Here is a 9,215-nt window from a genome sequence, read left to right on the forward strand (position 1 = left end):
GTGTAAATCTTTTTGCAAGAGATTATTTCTATGGTGTTCATTCTTAAGGAAAGTATTTTCTTGGAAGAATTTTCTTTTTTTCTTCTTTTTGTAAAGTAATCCATTGAACTTAATCTTGTCATACCTCTTAATTTAGTAAGTCTGATTAAAATTTACTACTTGGCATTTTCCATGCAGTTTACATTTACAAAAACCGGTGATTAAAAGTTTAAAACACATTAGGCAATTAGAGGTTTGAAATCAATTTGTTGTATATTTTGTTTACCGCAAGCTAAAGTGCAATTAGGAATTTACCTGTTATAGTTATTCAAAACACCTGATAATAATGAAACCAATGGCATGGGTTTTTGGTGTGTATATCTGGATACATTGTTGAAGCTTATCCTTGTCGTGCATGATTTTCTTTTGCTCATTAAAATTTGGAAATATCATCCAGTCTTTTTTGGACTTAAACTGAATTTTAAATGAAAATGTTCATTTTAATTACATTAATTTGTTTTGCCTGCCACACAAAAAACGTAATAAGATAATTAGTCAGCTGGCCCATATTATTGACATTGGATTTACATTTTTTGTTTACATTGTCTTTTTATGTGTAACATTCATTAACAATATTGAAGAAATTTGCAGTCTCAGACATTAAAAAGAAAGGTAGTAATTGTGATAAATAAAGGTTAGCTTGACGTAATGGCTAAATTATACAGAAACCTTATATTTATTGAATATTTGGGTTCGACCAAAGAAGTAATTCTTCAATGAGTAAATTCCATTTATTCATTGTTAAGGTAAAAATGAGCATATAAGTCGTGTGTATAAACTTTAAGTTTAATTCAACTGGATGTTCAAACTTTTACTTATTTAATTTGTATGTAAATAATATTAGCTAAGACATGCAATTTTTTAACATGTGATTTTTAAGCATGTGCATTGTAAGTCCACCCGAGCTATAAGTAGAGTAGAAACTTTTGTAGGGCCAGTTTTTTGTAATGGGTGGCTTTATTTAGCATTTAATGTCAACAGGAATGGATTATGACAATTCTAACGAGTGTAGAAGTTCATTTTTCATCAGCCTATTGTTATTAAAGGAGAGAATCTTGAAAAGGAGGTATCTAATTTTTTATCAAGAAATTGTTTTTCTTAATATACACTCAAGGAATGCTTAATAGAAACAGTTCAGTGAGTGAGATGCATGAGTGACTACTGGTCCTCGGTAGAAGACTCGCCAACCTGGGCGTGTGCTGCATGTGAATTATTAAGGGATTATGGGAAAGGTCTGTGACACTCATCCTAAATGAATTTTTAACTAGCAGGTTTATATGAATATGGTTGCAATTATATTGCTTCAATCAATGTTCCAGTTGTGTATTCAAACCAAGTGCCAGGCTTTTTGTAGATGTCACATTTGAAATAGCTTATTATTTCAACGTGATTTTTGTGAATATCTAAATATTTAATCATCAGGAAGGAATATATAGAACTTCATGGTAAAGAACTTAAACCAGCAAGGTTAGACGAAGAGAATCTGATCTAGATGAAGATAGCTTAGGTCCAGGCATACTCTATGATGAGATAAAGTTTAATCAAGACCATGGGGGTAGACAACATTCCGGCGTAACTACTGAAAGGTCTAGGAAAATGTGGGAGGAAGAGTCTTAATGGACTAATTTGAAGCATTTATGAGAAAGGAATCTGGCTGGAAGACTGAAATCAGTGTTAGTTCCTATTCCATAAAAGGTAAGGGCTACATCATGTGAGAACTGCGGAGCAATAAATTTGATTTCCCATGCAGCTGAAGTGGTTCTGAAGATCAACTAAAGGATGGAGAACGGGGAAAATGGTTACCTAGGGGATGATCAGTTGGGGGTTAGGAAGGGGAGAGGTACACATGATGCCATTGCAGTATTGAGATCACGTATAGAGAGGAATATAGAATACAGTATGGATGTATTTGCTTATTTCATAAATTTCAAAAAGGCATTTGATAAAATTTGGAAAAGTTAATAATATATTTCCGAAAGTAAGGAAAGATTGGGGGGATAGGAGGCTAATCTGCAACCTATCCTTGTGTCCGTGGTGTAGATTGGAGGCATTTGAAATGTCGGTGTGGAGAAGTTTAAGGGCACAAAAAGGGAAACAAATGAAAAGGTATTGGGTATGGTGGAGGAAGAGAGGGGATTGTTGGAAGATATCCCAAAGAGACTTAAAAAATGGATGCAAGGCATATTATTATAACCATATTGATTGTGGGGTATTGAAGACTGTGAGAGAGAGAGGACTATGTTGAACTAGTGTGGAAGGGGCATAGGTAATAGGATAGAAATGTTGATTGGAATTAAGGTAGGAAGTATTCAGAGATGTAGAGGGGCTTGTGCAGTAGAAAGTTGTGTTGTGTTTTGTTAGGGGAGAAGATATTTATTTGGTAGCAGTGTCCATCCAAAACCTACCTTAACTGGGAGATTACCATAATAATCATTATTATGGGATGTTATGGGCGAAAAAATAAAGAACCTCTCACAATAGCGTTCAACAAGAATATAAGTTAAGAGGAAATGAAAATTTAAGGTTTAAACAGTGAAGCTTCTTGAGAGAGTAGATGTAGAAGTATCTTTTGGGAGTTGGGCATCTTTTTGCATGCTAATTGAACTGAGATAGAAGACATCTCACAACCGTCTTATTTGCCATAGGTTTGAATTAAATTTCTACAAGATTGGAAGACATGTTTGGGAAATCATGTTACAGGAAGTTGATGCTGATCTCATGTTACATGCATCAATGATGAAATGCAGTAGAAATACATTTCACAGGGTCTGCCCCAAAAATACATTTTTTTTCCAGTGGAAGGCTGGAGTGGAGCCATTTGTGGCGGGGAAGTTTGTGGGAGGCCTTGGGAAAGCTACATGACCAATGTCAGTGGTCTGTAGGCTGTTACAGTATATGAATTGCAGGTACCAGACCGGAAAGCTGTTTGAGGGTGGTTTCAGGATGTCACATTCCACGAAGCAATAATATGACAAAATATTGTGTTCAGCTTGGAAAATAGGGATCCTAGACCATGGAATAATCAAGGAATGGTTTTATGCTGGCTCAACCTGATCTGGGAGGGTAGAGGGAAGGTTGACAATGAAACTATCATCAGCACAGTGCCAAGAAAGTATGCAAAAAGGGAAGAGATATTCTCAATTCTTAGTGTTAGAATGTGAGTAGAAGGGTGCAATATTCCGAAAACCACAGTGCATCACATTTATATAAGATTTAGCTGTGAGAAAGGTATGTGAGTAATTTCTCATCCTTCCTATGAGTCCAGGTGATATTTCTAACCCTCTTTAGTGGAATATTTTTGCATTGAAATTGCATTATTTGTCAGTGTCATCAAATTTCTTAGGTGCATATTACTAAAAGTATTATAATAGTACATAAAGGGTACGCTGTAGACCAGGGGGTAGAGTATTGGACCTCTGACCAGAGGGTCACAGGTTTGGTTCCCGGGCAAGTCTCTGGGCACCTGTAGCTATGTGATTTTTCAGGTACCAGGTCTTCCTGGGAAACCATGACTGGCACAGGGAAAGTAACTGGCCCCCCTACCCTGATGTGTAAATCTCACACGCCATTGCGCTTGGTACTGGGTGAATTCCACCATCACCTACCAAACTGACCTTCAGGTTGGTTACTGTGTTTGTGATTTAATAGTAAATAAACATGGTATTACATATATAAATAATATTCGGCAGAATGAGGGAAAATTTTTGGTCAGCAAACCTCATAGCACAATAGTCAGGTGAGGTATACAATTTCTTATTTAAGTTAAAAGCCACGGAATGACATTGTATGTTTTTCAGTTAACTTGATAAAATCATCTCTTCAGCAATCGTTATCACCTTTGCCAATGATTCATGAAATAGATGATTAAGGGGCGAGTAGGAGCATAATTTCATGTATAATTATTCTCACATTGCCATTCAGATAAGTGCTAAACATTAGACATACAACATTTAGTAAAAGATATATTGTATTGAAATTTGAGGATATTGTTTAGTTGGCACTTCATGTGTTCATTTATTCTAGTTATAAAATTCCTTTGTGCAGTACTGAAACTCATATTTAATGATTATCATTATGTCCTATTGTTATCATGTGCAAGGGTTAGCCTGACCTAATATATGTTTTTTCACAATGCTCTGCATATCCACTTATCTCGGATGCCCTTCATCCACTTTTCCTGCATTCGTTGGTTTCAACAACATCATCCCCCTACTTTGCATTGAGCATAGTTTGTTTTCCTTTCTCTCCTTTTATTTTTTCCATTCTTCTCTGCATGCACGTTTTGAAAACCCATAATGCCTCTGACCTCAATGACCAGGATTCAGAGGCATTCAAAGCTATGCTCCACATTCAAGTTGTCAACATTCTGTTTACTAGAAATATACTTTTCATTTTCACCCAACATTTTCATGACTAGAAAAGGTTCTTGTCATATGTTCCTCATCTTTCAAAACCTATTTAACCCAATTCCTTTTTAAAAGCCATTGCAGCATTGTAAAACTTCCTGGACAGGTGAAGTGTTCGACCTGTTCTATTTAATGCTCTCCAACTATAATGTTTATCTTTTTAATGCTATTCTTGAAATTTTCAGTACCTTCAGCTGCTTATGATTGATTCTAATAGTAAACCTATCATACTGCCTATATGCTTTGCCATGGTTACAATCCCTTGGCTAATTGGTTGACTGAGGCTTGGTCATTCTCAAAAATAAATGGCCTAAAAGTTTTCCACCTATTTTCATTCTTGCCTCCAGGCCTTCCTTACCATTTCCTTTGAAAATTATGACTATTAGGCGAGAACTTAGGCAATTCTGGCTTACATCCCTGTCATATAGTATACCCATCCTGACTGCTGGTTTTTAATATCTGATACACTTACGCAGTCTGAAATGTAGGTAACTATTTGTTATTGATTTCCTTAGTCCATATCCTTAATAATTAAACACTTCTGCACTAAAAAATAGATTTATGCCAAGGAGTGAGTGAATGGAGGGAATTTTTAGGGCACCATTATTAGCACATTTGTTTAAAGATTTGGAATAAAGTATTTTCAGAATAGGTGTATTAAAGGAAATTACTAGTAACAAAGAAGATATTTTTGTGAAATTTGCTTTTAAAAATTAAGCGAGTAGGCTGAAAAGTAATGCCCACATGCTTGTAGAGTGCAAACGAAATGACCTTCAGAAGCTTGCCAGTGGCTTGTCTAAGTAATGTTCCCCCTAATGCTTATGCGCACATTTTAGGTTGTTGCATTCATCCAGTGTATTTCAAGAAGCAGACGTATGGAGATGTGTTCTAGTGCTATGTCAATGCGAGTTAAACAGCGTGCTGTTTCCAATTTTTAACTGCTGATAAAGTGACTCCTGCTGAGATTCATTGCTGTTTAAAGGCTGTTTATGGTGATGGTACTGTTGATAGGTCTGTTGTAAATTGATGGGTATTAAAATTTCGTGGCTGCGAGCCTAGAAAAGTGATAATTGTTGATGAAACATGCAGTTGACGTCCATTCACTGCCACAGACGATAAACATGGCAAACTTGTCGAAGATTTGAATCAAAATGACTGGGGAATCACTCGCAAGCATATCGCGAACCATATTGGAATATCCAAGGGACAAGTTTGTCATGTTAAAGGCAGCCTGGTGCCAATAATCATGCAACATGACGATGCTCATCCTCGTGTGCAACTGGACAGGCCCTGCGAAACCTGAAATTTGAACAGATTCCAAACCCTCCTTATTCCCCGATCTTATGCCTAGCAATTTTAATTTTTTTCCTCAACTCGAGACACCTCAAGGGTAATCATTACTCTTTGGCCAATTAGGCGAAGGCAGCTGTCAAGTCCTGGATTTGAGAAAAGTTGATGAGTTTTTCAGTGATGGAATGAAAAAACTAGTCACACATTGGGAGATGTGTGTTGGCCTTCACGGTGACTGTGTTGAAAAATAAATACATAATTTTGAATATATTCTATTGTTTCAGGCTTCACTTCGGGGAAGTATTTAATATCCTTGTTAAAAAGAAAGACTCATACTTTTCCACAGATTTTATTATACGGTACAATGCATTTCACCGACTTGCGGTATCATCAGGTACAAATTTGCAAAACAGACAGCAAGAATATATACCCTCAGGACAGAGTGGGGGCGGGGAGGGTTGGAAGGATTTGAGAGGGGTGGGGGCTCGCAGGTGCGTTGATGGATTGTTTTGACCATTTCCAGGCTAATTTCTTGGAGAGGAGTGGGGAGGGGTATGGGAATAATTGCTCATTACAAAGTGTCATGTTGGGGTTCACCAAGTGCCTTCTAATCTCTAATTGCTCGAGAGCGTCCATTTTTAATCCTTTTGGGAATGTGTGTAATATCTTTGTTCCTGATGATGCTGCAAGTCGGTGAAACGCTTTGTACCGTATAATAAAATCTGTGGAAAAGTACGAGTCTTTCTTTTTAGTATGGATACATAATTTTGAAACTTAAGAATTGTACTTTAATGTACATTTTGCCCGATCTTGCTATTTGTTTTTGTTTGAGCTCTACAAGCATATGTGCATTACTTTTCAGCCTACCCATGTACTTCTGTTGTTAATCATCTACATCTACATAATACCCCGCAAGCCGCCGCAAGGGCGTGTGGCGGGGGGTGTTAGGTCACCAACCGTAAAAAGGAAAAATACCACATGCAAAAAAACAACACGGAAAATTACACCCACAGCAGCGCACACACTCATGCAAAAATCCCTTCATCCAATACTCATGCAAACACATATACCGCAAAACAACTAAAAAACTGCACCCCATGATGCAGCACGAAAGCCATCCTACAACACGGAAGCCAGGACACAACAAGCAAGAAATTGAAACACCACATGAAAATGCACCATGAAACACTCTACCCCCAAAGAGTCTCTAAAAGGCAGGGAATGCGATCCAACGTTGCAGGTAGCAGGAATTTGCCCCCGCGGAGAGGGACGAGGGATTGAAAGGGAAACTTAAAAACAGATGAACAGAACATGAATGAGGTCATTCGGAAAGAATGGGTTATTATACCAAAACACATAAGGTTAGTGGAAGAGCATGCATTTAAATACAACTAATTATTTTTTAAACGCTGAGGGTGGCAAGTGGAATTTTTGCTATCTATGACCCTGCAGTTGCTATCCCGTATTGTCCGCGGGAAGGAGGAGTCCTTGAGTCGGCTAGTTCTGGCATCTATTTCCCGAATTTTATATGCATGATCCAAGCGACTAATGTATGTAGGAGTACGAATAATTTGCGAGACCTCGGTGCTGAAACATGCGGATCTAAATTTATTTAATAATTTCAATCTTGCATTGAATCGTCTCTCAGCCAATGATTCCCACCCCAAATCCATGAGCATTTCGGTGACGCTTTGCGTTTTATCGTAGGAATTTTTTACAACTGGATTGATTATTGATTGGCTTCTATGTTATCTCTATCCTTTGCCTTTATCTTTACATCTGAGGATAGAGTATATCCCATATATTCCACTGTATGTTTCACATACTCCAATCTGGGTTGTCCTCTGGAGTTTCGGTTTATTTTGTTCCTTCCAGTAGTTTGTCTACTCCTTATAATGCAGCAAATGACCAACTTGCATATCCAATCTTCTCTGTGGTGTCTTCTTCAGGTTCTGATCTTTACCTACTTACCTCAACACGTCTTAATTCACCAACTGCTTTGTCCAACTTGTTGTGGACACCCTTCCATAGTACCATGTTTCAAAAGCTTCTTGCCATTTTGTCTTTGCTTGTCCTATGTGCTATTCATGTTTCAACACGATATAGTCTCACATTCCATGCTAAAGTCAACAGAATTTTCATCAGATCCATCCATACTAATGGAGTCATAAGTGACAGGTCCCTTTGTATTATTAAAATCTGCTTTTTCCTGGAGCATCCTACTCCTTATTCCTTCTAAATTGCTGTTATTTTGGTTAGTAAGGAGCAAAAATTCCACTTTACCTAAGTGTGCTCCACTCAACAGAACCCAGGCATCACCTTCTTTGCTAGCAATGAGATCTTCCAATTTAGCTGCACAATGTATTGACTAGTAACATATTTTCCATTTCTGAAAGAATCTCCATCGACTCATCTCAATTTTATGACAGAAATAACTACTTAGAAATTTTAACAAACAAAAAAATTAGAAGTTTGTTCTAAAGAATTTTGGAAAAATTTTTTTCTTTTCAACTTTGGCACAAAAATTTGGCTCCTGCCTGCTGGGGAGAGTACATGGGCTGTATAAAAAATAAGTAGGATAAATCCAGGAAAAGAGATTAACTGCAGGTCAAAGTACAAATTACTAAAATTCTTCAAAATATCTCCTTGGTGCATAAAAACACCAATGCCTGTGCATTAGCATGTTGCATTATGCTTCCTGAAAGACAAATAGGAACCTTGTTTAGACACCTCATCATGGTCTCATGACATTATCCATTGCTCAAAAATGGTTGCATTTCAAGCTCCTATTTATTCTTGGGAAAAGAAGAAATCTGGTGGTGTCACATAAGGGAGGTGTTGCCACCTTGTCAGCCAGGTGTTAGGTCATGAGGAAGTTGGTGTGGAATTGTGCATTGCCATGGTGCAGCCTCCAGTTCCTGATGCATTACACTCTTCTGCAGCCTTTCATGTTTACTGTCTGTCTCAGAGGCACAAACTCTTGGTTGATAATGCCGTTCGTAACTAAAAAGATGGTCTAAGCGATACTTAGTTTTGGGACAGACCTTATACTATATATATACTATATATATATAGTATATGCCCAGTGACTCAATCTGTATCTGCTCCAGGATGTTTCCTTCCCCTTTAAGTTCTCTGTAGTAAACAGAATGTCGAAAATTCTGGGTATTAGGGTCAAAAGAGACCTTTGTGAGTCATTAGAGTCAAGCTATTTCAAATTTATGGTTTGTGTCATTAAGTTGAGCTATTTGGTCAAGGACTGTTATAATATTCCAGTTGCTTTATGGATCAGTTATTTGATTACTGTGGCGTGAATGAATATCTGTAGTACTTGTTAAATAGTGACAGCTGGTATGAAGTGGGCTGGCAAAAATTGTCCCAGCACTTATGAAAATGCAGTGATCAAAATGGCAATTATGTATAAATTATAGAGGAACATTCAAGCTTCAAAATATGTCAATTTTGGTTTAACCTGTGGAC

Source organism: Hetaerina americana, unplaced genomic scaffold (assembly GCF_022747635.1).
Source record: "Hetaerina americana unplaced genomic scaffold, ioHetAmer1.1.p SCAF_9, whole genome shotgun sequence".
Lineage (NCBI taxonomy): Eukaryota > Metazoa > Arthropoda > Insecta > Odonata > Calopterygidae > Hetaerina > Hetaerina americana.